Below are 16,770 nucleotides of genomic sequence, written 5' to 3'. Positions count from 1 at the left end.
ATATAGTCAATGATACACCTAGAGTTCGAGTCCCGCCAATCACAATGATAATTCTCTTAACTAAAGTCTTCCCAACTTATTACAAAAGTTTAGTGAATAACTTTAAGACAACGATGAATATAAAGAGTGAAGGAAGTGAGGAAGATAGTTACTACAAAACTATATTATTATGAACTAATAGTTGTTTCCAAGATAATCCATATAGCGCATATAATCGGGAGGCTAACAATTATGATGTCATAAACCGCGCACCCCAACTTACGGTTCATAAGAAAAGTTTTAGAAACTGTTATTAGTTTCATAATAACATTTTGTAGATATTACTTGTCCCATTTTCCGTATTTTTTAATATTCTTCATTGTCTTTGAGTTACAAAATTTCAAAAAAAAAGTTGGAGTGAGTTTAGCAAAGAGGCTTAAATATTATTTCATTAAAAATATCCACTGTGCTCCCAAACAGTTTTTCTCATATTTTTGTAATGAAGTTAATACTAATAATAAATACCTCATTTTTTGAACGTAACTCTTCTCCCTGATTTTGTAGCTAGAGCGCATGAATTTTCAACAATGCGTTTAGTGAAATAATAAAGTAAGTCAAGTGATCATGTAAAATTAGCTCACGGAGATAGTATTTTACTCATTTAAGTTCGAGAAACACAACTTCAATCTTAGGCTATGTGAGGTTTTGGTGGACACATCGTGACATTGGTTTTTCTTACGAGTTCTTCTGTTTCCTTCCATTTTCTTATTTCACGAATAATTTCATAATAATTCACTTTCTATTAATAATTTGTCTCCTTCAGCGTCCAAGGCATAATTGTAAGATTAGAATAACAAATAAAACACAGTTCTGACCAGAGCAGAATGAAATATATTAAAAACTATACTTACAATGTGTTACAGTTTCAAGGACCTAACGTCCTCTTCATCAGTGTTGGTGTCTGATGAAGAGGACGTTAGGTCCTTGAAACTGTAACACATTGTAAGTATAGTTTCTAATATATTTCATTCTGCTCTGGTCAGATTTGTGTTTTATTTGTTAAGCTACTTATCCAGAGCCATTAAGAGTTTGTTCATTAAGATTAGAAATGCCATTTTATTTTATTCCAAATTAAAATTTTCCAGTGGTGGACTTAGCCAATGGGACCTAAACCGCTCAAATTATTGGAGTAACATACATTATCGATACTATTATTTATATATTTTTGAAAGTGTATAGTAAACGTTGCCTCTTGTTCCTTATTGAAAATATTTAGAAACATTGGATATAGCCCCAGTTGCCGTATTTCTATTATGAAATGTGTAAAACAATACATGATTTCCACAATGTCAATGTCTAACTTAGTTATAACATCCATCGAGAAAGAGTTAAGTTGGAAATTTCTGCAGAACCAACGAAAAATTGAAAATCAACTTGCAAACACAAAGTGTGTCATTTGTTAATAAGTAATTTGTTAATGAAGTACCTAAACGGACTTCAAATTAGAATGAACTCATGGGTAAACTCATGGGTTCTGGCTCCCTTCTTCAGTTTTTATCCTCTGTCACTCAAACTTCTACTGATTTTATTCAGATTGTTCCCTACATTTGGTTAATTTGAAGTTGCATGTAAGTAATTTGAAAGTCAACTCATGTTCGTAAATAATTACTTTGAAGCCAATTCCGTGTGAACACTTGAAACAAGTATATCTTAATTTCAAACATTAAAAAATCTTCTTCTACAGATTATGTGTAGTAGATGAGCAACGCATTTTTAATAGCACGTACATGGATTTATTTTCAGGTATGATATGACATCTTAGGACTTACGGTATTATGGCGAAGGTATGATGCATCTGAAATAATATAAATTGAATTAATAAGTATGGGACTGTGTTCTAACAAACTGATTAACATGACGCTTAAAGTCAATGTAATGGTCACAAGTAGTCATACTGAAATCATTCGGTCAACCAAAGCCCTTTTGTAGACTGAAAAAGCTTAGTGTTATACTGTGTTTAACTTTATTTCATAAATAATATAATTCCGTTTAGTAAAAGGCTGTTGGGTGTGCTTATTTCCTTGTGTTTCTCTCTTGTCTACGGAACGGATTAATGAATAGGATTTTCGTTTTTACTTTGCAATTCTTTTATTATCTTTGAGTTTGCGTATTAAATACAACTTCTCCGAAATCTTTATTTGTACGTTAGAGTTTGAAATAATAAAAAGTAATTCGTACTTCTCAAAATCAAATTAATTTTCTTCCAGGAAGTTTGCACAATTGGTTAAAGGAAAGATGATACTAGAGAAAGAGAGAGAGAGAGAGAGAGAGAGAGAGAAAGAATAATATTGAAGTGTTTAATCCATAGACGGTAAAGAAGAAAGTAATCAAGAAATACGTAGATAGACCGAAGAAAGCATATATTTGTTATCCATTTGCTTTCTCTTTCATGTTGGATTTTTCATCTTATTCCATTATGATGAGGATGCACTCTTTTTCTTCTTAATTTATCGCTCTCCTGTTTCTGGTACTTGTGACGGATAAGAAGCAGAAGTGTATATAAGTTTCTTCTATCTTTATATATGTATTAGGAGATCTTTCTTGTTACAACAACTTCTTTTCCCTCCGAAGGAAAGTTATAAGATGGATGAAACTCTTGAGTACAAAGTTTATGGTCTGCCTCGCTGATTGCCTTCGTCTACAAACATTGTTTAAGGAAGTAAGTACAAAGAATAGGCGCTTAGGGTGGGCTGGGAAGCTTGAGAGGCAGGCGAAAAAATGCGTAGGTAGATGAGAGAAAAAGAGAAGCGTTCTTGTAAATTGAGACACATTAGGAAGACTGCTGTTCATAGTTCGTTGATAAAATATACACAGATCCATGGATCAACATAACAAAACTAAAAATGAGATTGTGCTAAGTAGTAAATATGAATAGATATGGTTGCTTTCTATGATGCAAAAGCAAAAGTTTTTATGTACTTTGGCAAATATTGCAGTGACAGCTCTTGAGGGATAGCACATCAGTAAACATTCAAATTTTCCCGTTACAATCTAGGGGGGAAAGCATACCTAAAGTACCAATTCTTATATTCAGGTTTCTGAAGCTATCTGAACCTTACTTCCCTCTACCTTGTAGCGTTTATTGATGTGATATCCCTCAAAAGACGGTACTGAAATATAGTAATCCATTTTCATTACAACTCAGGTTTAACCCAATGTAATTATTATTTAATTTCTCCCAATGTTATTGTAGTGGCCGCGCGTAGTGTAGTCGCTAACACTCTCTCCTTCGGTGTGAGCGATCCCAGGTTCGATTCACGGTGGGAGCACTAGGTCGAAAAAGTGTAAAAAGCTTTTTCAGGCCAGCCATCCTGAATAAGGTTTTCCTGGGTTTTCCTCATTCACACAAGGCAAATGCCGGGTCGGTACCTAACGTATAGATCCAGACCGCTTCCTTCCTTCCCCAATCCTTTCTTCCGTCCCCTTCTCCGGATAATGTGCTCGCCGAGGGAAGTTATCCCTCAAACGTGACAGGCTAAATGACCTTAGATGCCGGAAGGCCAGAAATCTAAAATTCTAAAATCCCAATTTTTACTGTGTTAGTGTCACTTATGCTTTATGTATAGCCTAATGCATTTACTTATAAAGAGTGGGAATGGCGCAACCTTCACAATGAGGAACTCCATAATTTATACCGTTTACCATCGTTAGGGTCACCAAGTCTAGGACGTTCAGATGGGCAGATCATGTAGCCAGAATGGAAGTAAGGAGGAACGTTTTCAAAGTTTTAACTGGAAGTCCAATTGGAAAACTACCATTATTAATACCTAGATGCAAGTGGGAAGGAAATATTAAGACGGATCTTGCAGAAATAGGAATACAAAGCAGACTTCGGATCCAGTTGACTAACAAGTAAGGGACCATATGGTTGTCGCGCAAATCAGATGCAGACTTAATCCATCTGATTGAGCATGAAAAGGTATGGAGAACACAGAAATTTAAGGTGCTAAGGGCCATAGGGGGCGGAGCGAGGAAAGAGGAAACATTGAATGTCGGCAAAATTGGAGAAAGTCAGGAATGACGGGAAAAGTTAATTTCGTGCAAACAGGGAAAGGAAGTCAAGCAAAAGAAAGAAACTAAACATAACAAGGGCATCAAAGACGAAGAAAGATCATAATCAGGGTTGCCATCCGGACCGCAGTGTTGCCAGCGCTGCATAACATTGATATGGAAGGTATAGCACAATATAGCAATTCATGCACAAGGAAAAATATTAGTAACACAAAAGACTATTGAAAAGACTCTGTACACGTGCGTAAAAAGGTTTAACGATAGTCGTGAGTGAATAATGTACATGAGGGAGGATAAATATAGACATGAAAGTGAAGGGGGTACACATGATAACACAGAAACGAAAGTGTTTGGGAGCATCGTTCCATGATGATGATGATGATGATCGGTGTTCTGCCCGAAGGCAGGTTTTGACCTGAAGGTCCCTAGGCTGGATGAACCCATGGTGGTTTGCTATTGCCTTCCATGGGATGGTAATGACGTATAAAGGATGGGAGCTACAGTTTAACGAGGAATCCGAACCTTTTGTGTTCGATCCGGGAATTGCAAATCTTCCTGGAAGAAGTTTTGTGGCCCGATCTTCAGGGTAAGGATCGTGTTTTGCTTTTGGTTGACTCCTGGACCCCAAACAAGGATGACATTCTTTACAACATGACAGTTCCTAATGGTGTTCAATTCTACAAAAAGCTGATTCCTCCGAAATATACAGGCCTTATTCAACCTGCTGATGTGTTCTTCTTTCATCCATTCAAAAACATGGTGAAGTTAATCACAGATAGGTTAGTGTTCTCCAGTATTAACGTGTGGCAACGTGAGAACTTTCTCCGCCTTCAGTCATTTGTTCATTACCAGTTTTCCTCTAGGCGATTCCAAAAGATGATACGCTTTGCGTTTTTCAAATGTGGCTACTCCAATGAACATCCTGGACAGTTTGAAACACCTTCCGCATATTGCTTTGAAAAAGGACTCACAGAGGAACGCTGCAGAGACGCGTGTGACCAGCTTGCTTTCATCCGCTGTGCTCACTGCGAGAAATGTTTGTGTGTGTTGACCACGCATTCATTCGTGATCTAACGTCAACTGCAATTAAACTACAAATGGTGCGTACTGTTCTCTATTTTCCTCCATTTATATATTCACTCACGACTACGGTAAACCTTTTTACGCACGTGTACAGAGTCTTTTCAATTGTGTTTTGTGTTACTAATATTTTTCCTTGTGCATGAATTGCTATACTGTGCTATATCTTCCATATCAATGTTATGCAGCGCTGGCAACACTGCGGTCCGGATGGCAACCCTGATTATGATCTTTCTTCGTCCTTGATGCCCTTGTTATGTTTAGTTTCTTTCTTTTGCTTGACTTTCGTTCCCTGTTTGCACGAAATTAACTTTTCCCGTCATTCCTGACTTTCTCCAATTTTGCCGACATTCAATATTTCCTCTTTTCTTGCTCCGCTCCCTATGGCCCTTAGCACCTTAAATTTCAGTGTTCTCCATATCTTTTCATGCTCAATCAGATGGCGTATGTCTGCATTTGATTTGCGCGACAACCATATGGTCCCTTACTTGTAAGGATAGTTGTCGATGGAAAGGTTTTGTGAACGCGTTATTTAACCTCCGTGTTCCATAGGCTATAGAATTAGTTAGTTAGTTGGAATGATAAATATGTGGGAAAGTAATTTCAATTTTAACCCTTTATCGCGCAGCTTTGCATATATGCAAAATTTACTTTGAAATTGTATTGCACCATGTAGTTTCTAGTTCCGACATGGCAAAGCAGCTTTGCGTATTAGTTAAGATGCCCTTTCACTAATGAAGTTCTGAATTTCCCGCTAGATGTCATAGTAAACCAGCGTTGGATTCCTTTGTCCTACTTCCTATACCCGGAGTTGTCATCTTTGAGCTTTCTTTGCTCGTTTAGGTGGACAGGTTTTGAACTGATGATTTTTTTTCTGTGTTGAGTGAAATGAATGTAATGAGTGCAAAATTCCAAATACGCTGACATTGGTCGCGTTTTATTGGTTCTATCTGATTTTAGTGGACTTGGCAGGTATCAACGCATAACTTTGCATATACTCTAGATGCAAACACTATAAAATGTCCCATAGACCACATATTATTTGCATTAATTGCTTTTTTAAAATCCCTTGTTTCCTGTACAAAAACCACTCCAAATTAAAAAAAAAAAAAAAAAACAATTTGATCGGGAAAATGGTGCGTTAAGGGTTAAGCGTTAAACAATGTAGTAGAGTATATTTGTCGTTGCACATATGTATAGTATGTACTTAAGTATGCGACGAAAAAATGCGGGAAAGAGGTAAAATTTTACATTAAACTTAGTACAAGATTAGTTCATTCATAAAGAGAAGCAATTTCATGTTTTAGATGAGAGTGTTATAATAATTTACGATCCCTTTTTGCTAGTACAGTGGCTAGTGAACACACTTTTGATGCACAGCGTCGTGGGTTCAATTTTTGGTAGAGTATAATTCAAACCATTACAGAGACTCAGATTCCACTTTAATCTGTAGGTCGAAGTCTCATATAGCCTCATATCTAAGAAGAAACGGTAAACCTAAAAAAACATATTGTACTACGTTTTACATACTAAATATTAATTGCGTAACCTGTCTTCACTCTGACATAGAACATTTCAGAGAAGTGAATGATTCTGTTACCAGTGATGATATGAGGGGCCTAGGAGAAATTTGCCCGAGCAATGAACTTCCCCCCAGTGGCAGTATTACCTATCATGCTGAATGCAAATTACCGATATTTTTTGCAATACTCTTTCTAATCTCTAGTACATTGAAAATACCCCGGAAAAAATGAAATTTATATTTGCTTGTTATTATAATGTTTAATTACACAATATGATTTCTGTAAACGATACAGTATTTTTTTAATCGAGGAAAACTATATACTGTTTCCCAACTACAATTCCATAGTTCATTGCCCAGTAAGGAAAGATATTAGAACAAGTTGATCATATTTCATTACGACATATAATAACTTCTTTCATGTTTGGAAGAACTAACTAGTGGTTACACAATTATGCCTGTTAGTTCTTATTAATCAGTTTATACGAAGAGGAAAAACATATCAACTTCTCCACGATGAGAGAATAATTATTTCAAACACCCTACAAAGAGAAAAACATATTTTGTGCAAAATTAACGTAATTTAATCCTGGAGTATGTTTCCGACATCGACTTCTATCGAATGACATTCAAGAAATAATCTTACTTTTGTTATCATAATTTTATATGTGGACCTTCCTTAACAGATAGTTCTATATTGCTAAAATCAGAAAACAACAACAACAACAACAACAATAATAATAATAATAATAATAATAATAATAATAATAATAATAATAATAATAAAGCACTAAAAACAAAAAAACATTATTATTATCTTCAAAACAATTGAAATTTGTACAAAGTCAAACACATCTATCTATATTATATTATAAAATTGAAGGTGACTGTTTGTGACGGGTGACATCCAGAAGTCCTAAAGTGCAGAAGTCCTAAAGTGCAGAAGTCCTAAAAGACAGAAGTCCTAAAAATATGGGCACTAGACCTAAATTTTAGGACTTCTGCACTTTAGGACTTCTGCAGTTTAGGACTTCTGCCTCGGTATGATTTTTAGGACTTCTGCCGTTTAGGACTTCTGCCGCGATATGATTTTTAGGACTTGTGCCTTTTAGGACTTGTGCCTTTTTCATTCACTTGCTATAGTCCTAAAATTCGCCACCACCACACGAAATTGGGACGATGCAGCAACTAGTTGGCAATAATGTTACGAACGTATCTAATTCCAACAGTAACAGCTATATTTGTACTACTAAGATTATTATTATCACTATCTGTTCTGCATTTATACACGAATTACATAATACAACCTATTTCATTCTAAGAATTAATTACATAATTAGTTAAGTCCTAAAAGGCAGAAGTCCTAAAAATATGGGCACTAGACCTAAATTTTAGGACTTCTGCACTTTAGGACTTCTGCACTTTAGGACTTCTGCACTTTAGGACTTCTGCAGTTTAGGACTTCTGCCTCGGTATGATTTTTAGGACTTCTGCCATTTAGGACTTCTGCCGTTTAGGACTTCCGCCGCGATATGATTTTTAGGACTTGTGCCTTTTTCATTCACTTGCTTTAGTTCTGAAATTCGCCACCACCACACGAAATTGGGACGATGCAGCAACTAGTTGGCAATAATGTTACGAACGTATCTAATTCCAACAGTAACAGCAATATTTGTACTACTAAGATTATTATTATCACTATCTGTTCTGCACTTATACACGAATTACATAATACAACCTATTTCATTCTAAGAATTAGTTACATAATTAGTTAAGAAATTCATTTCTTTCGAATGGAGATACGAGAATCCCAAGACAAATTCCTAAAACAAAAATTAATAAATAAATAATAAAAAATGTTTAAAAAGCATATTTTAAAAGACTTCTGAAACCAAGCAAACATTCAGAATTGCAATATATACTGTGCGGAGCGTATTGTATTAAGAGTAGGACAAAAATCAACCGAAGTTTACTTAATTAGGACAAAAGCTCACTAGACATTTCACGAGTGAACATTAAATACTAACTGTATACATAAAGAACGCAGTTAATTTAAAACTGAGCAAAGAACATTTATTATGCAATACAGTGGGTGACATTCATAAGTCTTAAACGGCACAAGTCCTAAAAATATAGGCACTAGACCTAAATTTTTAGGTCCTGTGCCATTTTTGCAGAAATTACTACATAGTCATTTAGGGGTGTAGCCTGCAAATTTTTCTAGGGGAGCATGATTTTTATATATTAAAAGCAAATCAAAAGTTTATTTCCAGATTACGAAAGCTTCAATAAGACAATAAATTTATACATATTACACATGTACACAAATACATAATATTATTATATTTCCAGTTAGTTCCTTTCTGAAACCTGGACCTTGACAGAGAGTAAATTTAAAATCACAGCTTGTGGGAAATGTACGAATCAGGTAGTTATAAGAAATCGGAAACTGTTCATGGAAATCCATTTGTTTGACTGTATTTATCTTCTGTACTCTTATATAAAACAGTAAAGATGAGTAATTTTTTGGGCATACTACTACAAGTAGAGTCGTTAAAGTTTAATTATAAAATATATTTTTCTTATGAAAGCAGGACATAAGAAAGAATTTTTGGAAATAAGTATCGTAAAAAGGGTGGGGCAAGATTTTTTTTAAAGAGTAGTGTATCTCGCAAGTTTCTGAAGCTAGTAAAATGAAACTTGGCATATAAACTTTCCTGTTAAAAAAACTGAAAAGTGAACACATAAAAAGGAAAGAGCAAAGGGAGCACTTTTATATGTTCGAATTCCCCATTACTTACTCAGAAAATATGTAAATAAATTAAGGAAGGATTTGTTTAAGCTAGATGCGTGAAACTCGGTCTTTGAACTTTTAACTAAAAGTAATAAAATACTATATGTTTCAGCATCTTGAAAATTACACTTCTAAGGGGAAGGAGGGTCAATTTCTATAATATTAAAATATCCCACTGCTTATAAGATTTGGGCAGAAAACTCTTTTCCTTTAGGCCTCGGTTCATCCAGTTAAGCAAACGAGAGTACAAAGTGGCTAATTAATTAGGTTCTTTTAATTATTTTAACATGTTGACGTAGTTTAATTCTTTTAAAACTGTATTCTTTCACATTCTATTATAAACATCCTTCATTTGCTGTAATTATTAAACACATTTAGTAAACATAAAACAGACTAACCCCCGGTCCCGGCCAGGAATGTGTTTTTGGTGTTAAGCCATCATTTGCCGTCCGTAACATAACCTTTAATTTTAACTTCACGTACTCTCAAGACTCAAGTCTCAGAAATGTAGCATATATGAAATATACGACTACTACTTCTACTACTACTACTACCATTACTACTACTATTACTATATTAATACTAATACAAATACTACTACTACTACTACTACTACTACTACTACTATTACTACTACTACTACTGCTACTACTACTACTACTACTACTACTACTACTACTAATACTAATAATAATAATAATAATAATAATAATAATAATATGCACTTCTGAAATACGTATGTATCTATGCGTTATTAATTCTTTCATAATCTTGAAAGAAACTTTGGATTTGTTTTTAGTTTGTAAAAATCAAGGCCCTCTAGAATAACTTGCTGGCTACTCCCTGAATGTCTATGTATTGGTTTCTGTACACGTATTGTGTTATCACTTGCTAGTCTAGTGTTATTTGTAGAACAAGACAATAGTTCTTGTCTTGGAATATTACTAGTTTGGTGTGGTAGTACAGTGATAGAGTTTGACCTATAATTTAATTTCCTTGTAGGGTATGCTATCTGCAATGCAATAAACTGTATATGCTTCTTCTTCCTAACAAGGATGGGCGATAAGCCCCTGCAATTCCATTACAAATAAGGACGAAATTATTTTATAAACTACTTGGTGAACCTTTGTTAATATAACGCTATTAGTTCTTACAAACTTTTGTTAATGTTATTTAACTATTGCAAAATGGAATAAGAGAGAAAATATATAATGATGATGATTGTTTATTTACATAAGATATACATACAACAAAAGGGAATCTGTTGGTCACTACTGCGTATCTGCTAAACCAGGGTCAAACTCTGTGTGTCATAAAAGTTAGTTTAACAGAGTTTAAAATAATATATATTTTGTTCCAAAGCAAAATAGGCTTTGGAACAGTGGGTGAGATCCAAAGCTATTGCTAAGAGGTATCAAAAAACTAAAAAAGATTGGCTCTGAGAAACAGAAACGCAACTTCTAGAGACTTAAACATTAAAATGGCTGAGTATGGTGTAGACATTTCGCCTGAAAATGTTCGAAGGGTTCTTTGTGTTAAGGGAATAAAAGCACTCAGGCCAAGAAAGAAAGCAAAAATTACTCCAATCATTACAAAGAAGCGCCTCGAATGGGCACGTGGCAAAGAACATTGGACTGCTGATGATTGGAGAATAGGAGTTTCAGTGATGAATCATATCTTCGTGTCTGATGAATGTTCACAATATGTGCGACTAGTGTTGCAAAGGTCTAGAAAAAACAAAAAGGAAATTTTGGGTAAAAAAACAGTTTTCTACCGTTTTTCCCGAACCTGAAAAAAACGAAAAGATTGGGAAAAAATGAAATATTCGAATGTTTCACACATTATGCTTTTAAAATGAAAACTACACTATATTATATTTACTGCTTTACAGTTAAGATCATTGAGTAGTTATGTTTCTTGGCAATTACGTTTATGCAATTATGCAATTATGTTTCTTGGCAAATTTAATGGCAATAAATATATTTACACCATTCCTTTAAAGTTAGCACCGTGATAGAATGGAGTTATGGCTACAAATAATTTTGAAATATAATCGAAGTTAGATTAAATAATATAGAAGCATTTAAATTATCTTAAGTAATCTTATAAAGTTACCGTTTCATGGCAGGGAAGTGTTAAAATAACAGGGCCAGAATCATTTTAGTTAATACCAGTATGTTAAAATCAAATGTCTATTATAAGGATACACGTATCTTCCTTGTGCTGCGTAAATTTTTGTAAATTTTGAACCCATTAGAGAAAATCTTTTGTTCGGAAATATTGGCAAAACCCGGATAATGTAATTTAAAAACTATTTATTCGCCTGATGCTAATCTTATTTGCTGTACCGTGTCTGCAGCATCTATACATAAAACGTATTTCGCTAGCAGGAAAAATAGTGAAAGCAACATCTTTTAATTTTACTTATTAGTTTTCTGATAAAAAATACCTCTTTATTATTTGTATACTTTTCGAAGAACTCAAAAAGAGAAAGGATTTTCTTTGCATATACACACATACACCGCATAAGTGCGTAAATTTGAGCAGCGACAAATATATTAAAGAATTTAACATGTGAAACTTCCGTTCGTTATTCTTAAAGACTAGCAGAATACCCGTTCTTCATACGGGAAGAATAGTTTCATTTTCGGTATAAGGAGCATCAAAACTGTCACCAGTGAACTTAGGGACCCCAAAGCTATGAGTTTGACACTAGTATCAGTCATTTTCACTTCCTATTACATGCCATCCTCTCCCTTTAAGAGTAATAATGGGGGCTGAATTTGGATTTAAACGGCATCGGATGTGTCACTGTTCATCTCAGCCACCCAGAAAAGTATGGATTCGACACTGATATCGACAATTTTCGACCATTTTTATATACACACATCTTCTCCCCCCACAAGTTGCGGTGCTGAATTTGGATTTAAATGTCATCGGAAGTGTCACTGTTCATCTCAGAACCCCAAAAACCATGAATTCAACACAAGTATCGATCATTTTGGATCATATATACACCATATATCCGCCTCCAAGTTGCGGGCATGCATTTGGATTTAAAGTGCATCGGAAGTGTTACTGATCATTTCACCGACTCTAAAAACTATGGATTCGACACTAATATCGGTCATTTTCGATCATTTTTATATATCTCTCCGCCTCGAAGTTGCGGAGATGAATTTGGATGTAAACGGCATCGGAAGTGTTACTGTTCATCAAAGCAACCCCAAAAACGATGTATTCGACTATAATATCGGTCACACACACACACATTATATATATATATATATATATATATACACTATTTCATATATATACATACATATATATACCCCTCTCCTCTGTCCCCAGGTCTCGGCGCTTAATTTGGGTTTAAACGGCATTAGAAGCGTCACTGCTCATCTCAGCAACCCCAAAAACTATAGATTCAACACTAATATCAGTCATTTTCGATCATTTTTTTATATATCACCCCCTTCCCCCTCCCTAAAGTTTCGGCGTTGAATTTGGATTTAAACTGCATCGGAAATGTTACTGTTCATCTCAGTGGCCCTGAAAACTATGGATTCACACTAATATCGATTATTTTCCAACATTTTAATATACCTCCCCCTCCCTCAATTTGCGGGGACAAATTTAAATTTTTTAAACAGCATCGAAAGTGTCACTGTTCACCTCAGCGACCTCCAAAACTATGGATTCACACTAATATGGATTATTTTTCATCATTTTTATATACCTCCCTCAATTTGCGGGAGTAAATTTGAATTTAAACGGCATCGAAAGTGTAACTGTTCACCTCAGCGACCCCAAAAACTATGGATTTACACTAATATCAATTATTTTTCATCATTTTTATGTACATCCCTCAATTTGCGGGAGTAAATTAGAATTTAAACTGCATCGAAAGTGTAGCTGTTCATCTCAGCGACCGCAAAAACTATGGATTCGACACTTATAGCGGTCATTTTCGATCATTTTATACATCTTCCTCTCCTTACCCCAAGTTGCAGTGCTGAATTAGAATTTAAGCTTCATCGGATATGTCAGTGTTCATCTCAGCAACCCCGAAAACTATGGGTTCGACACTAAGATCGATAATTTTTAATATATATCCGCACTTCCTTCCTCCAAGTTGCACCTTCAAAGTGAAATGATAAAACCATCTCAGGCCCGAACCTCATCTATGTTGAAAATTTTTTCGAGATCAGTCTGGTGTTTCAAGTGTTGTTAAGTTAGAAATATAGTTACTTTCATTATATATATATATATATATATATATATATATATATATATATATATATATATATATATATATATATATATATATATATATATATATATATATATATAGTTTTTTTTTAACTATATTTTATTTTATATAAAGATCAATATAATTATAAAATTGCATTGACAATTAACATGTATTAACAATGTAATTTTTACTATTATAATGTCATGTATACACCACGAGAAGGAATTTGGTTACATTCCTATATATAGTTACATTCTTTCATTTCTAGTCTAGTTAGTTAAATTCTAGTATACTTTCATTTATATATATGTTTATAAAAAACTCAGCTATTGCTTCTGCACTATTTCAATGGTTCGTACTTTAATACATCTCTTCCTCAACCATGGTTGCGGAATTGATTAAAGGTAATATTCTTGTATTAAATAAATGTATATTAAATACATATTTCTCATTAATTTCAATTAAGTTGCTTTTCAAAGATCCTCTAAAATTTCAGTGACGCACTATGGGCTATAAGCCATTAACTTCTATGGCCACCCTGCTTCAAACTACAGACTTAAATATTCGGTAAAGCATTTCAGTACGAAGTAGTTGCCACAATACCAATATGAACGTATTCAATTCCAACGGTAACAACTATGTTAGTAACACTAAAATTATTATTAATAATGATAACGAGTAAGGGCTTAGGATGTTTCGGTGTAGGACGTTTCGGTGTAGGATGTTTCGCTGTAGGATGTTTTGGTGTAGGACGTTTCGGTGTACGGACGTTACGGTGTAAGGACGGTTCGGTGTAAGGACGCTTGCTGTAAAGGACGTTTCGGTGTATAGCCTAATATTTGATTGCATTAATCATATGCTTGTAATGAACAGGCATGAAGTGTCATAGTGTAGCCACTCTGGAATAGTGTAAACTGATTAACATTGTTATTGAGTCTCATTGTTATTGAGACAGGATGATAATACAACACCAATCCATTCGCAACAATAATTTCTATTCAGAGATGTCCATAGGCGAGTTTTATAGAATAATAATCAAATCTACTGCAAAATATTCAGCATTATTTCTAAATTGAAATAAATATATTGTACAAAGTTCCTGAGACACAGTAATAATAGTTACAAACTGAATAATACCTCAAAGGAATTTTTGGCGTGGGAGACCCGGGTTCGATTTCCGGTGAGAGCCATGTAGTTCGGATTCCAGGTTAATCAGTACGTGGATGTCTCATATAGCCTGGCTGCTGAACGGGACGTTAAACTCAGAATCAACTTATCTCAACTCAAAGGAATTTTGTTGAAAAAAATATAATTACATAGAATCACTTAACTAAGAATCTGAATTGTACACAATTCCTTTTAAGACTTTAACGACATCGTCAGATTTGTAATTTTTACAAACGTTGTTCAGTCTCTTCGTAACATCGGCGTATTTTTTCTTTGTTCTGATTTCATATCCGCCAATTAACTTATTTTTTCCATTTGAACAGCACTAACAAGGAGACTTACGGAAGTGTAATTTACTGATTTGAATGAAACTTTGCATACTTGTAGAATATCAAAAAATAATCGTCACTTTTTTTAAAATTTTATTTTTGGCAATGGTGCGGGTTTAAGGGTAGAAACCACTCTTTGAACGTTAGAGGTGGCCTCCAAGCATAAACAGAAAGCAATCATTAAAATAGAAGATTAAATGATACGATAAGCTTACTGTCAAGGAGGTTTTAGGACAGGTGATTCAGAACCTGACGTTGAAATTACAAAATTCAAATTGGCGGATCCAATATGATGATTACAATTACAAATAGTCTTCTGGTTTGAAATGTTCTGCAGTTAGCCAAGAACAATTATAATTGACAGGGGCTACTGAGAGAAGGTGCAGACTGATTTGAAACCCCTTTTTGTACTTATTTTAACAGGACGTTTGATTAAATCTATAGCCAAAAAGTTAGAAGCCAATGCCAATGCATTTGTCGCGAATGTGAAGCAACACATATTGGAAAATTAAATATTTATAACTCTGATCAATTGGTTTAATTTTTAAATGCAGACGGGACGTACTCTAGTGTTTTCAGGAACACAAACAGTAGAAAGTGTGGTAGAGTCAGTAAATTCTATGACTCGTAGGTACATCATACAGCCTTTAATTTCTGCAAATAGTGTTTTGTTATCACCACTTTTAATTGTTTTGTAGGAAAACAATGGAACATTTGGTCTTATAGTCCAACACAACCTCTTTAAATTTGAAGATATCCTTGTAAAAGCATCAAATCCGGAAAAATTAACATCAAGTCTTGTGAGATCATGGTTCCAAGAGATTTTTCTTCAAGCATCTAATGCAAAGTCCATTTTGTTATTAGTTTCGTGGAGTGGTCACAATTCAACTTTGACCTATTTTAAGAACAAAAGAGTAACTCATATTAGAAACAGTTTCTGCAGAAACAACTGGTAGGATTCAGCCTCTTGTTGTGTTCTTTAGGCCGTTAAAAATTTTCTTGAGACATTTTTCTGACACTGTCCTTCTCTACAACTATAACATGAATTTACATCTCCGTAATAATATAATTAAGATCTCATCACTGATTCATAATCAGTTTTCTTTTCCTAGATTTTCTAATCTTATTGGGTATGCATGATATAAAAGCGGTTATTGGAAGAAAAACCACCTGTGTTTGAAAATTTTCTTTCAAAGATTGTGCAGCATTTTGCGATTTGTGCACAGTTATTGCCGTAATAAGGTGTGTGTGGTGTACACAATGTTTATGCATCACACACTTTTTTACTATATATCATTACCGTAAAACGTTTTCCCAATCAATTAATAATTATAACATTTGAGGATATAAGAAGTTCTGACATAGAGTGAAGCAAGAGGACTTACTATAAATAAGTAACCCTTGCCAATTACAGAAACATTTAATTTTTATTTTATTTATTAATTTACATATTCTACGTCGTGAATTTATTTCTCCCTAACGAATAATTTTCATTTTGAAGAGTGGACGTTTCGGTGTAAACATTAGAACTTCTACACCGAACCAGCCTCACACCTAAACGTCCTTACACCGA

This window comes from Thermobia domestica, chromosome 11 (assembly GCF_964235325.1).
Source record: "Thermobia domestica chromosome 11, izTheDome1.hap1.1, whole genome shotgun sequence".
Taxonomy (NCBI): domain Eukaryota; kingdom Metazoa; phylum Arthropoda; class Insecta; order Zygentoma; family Lepismatidae; genus Thermobia; species Thermobia domestica.
The sequence above is the reverse complement of the archived record's forward strand: the minus strand, read 5'-3'. Positions refer to the sequence as shown.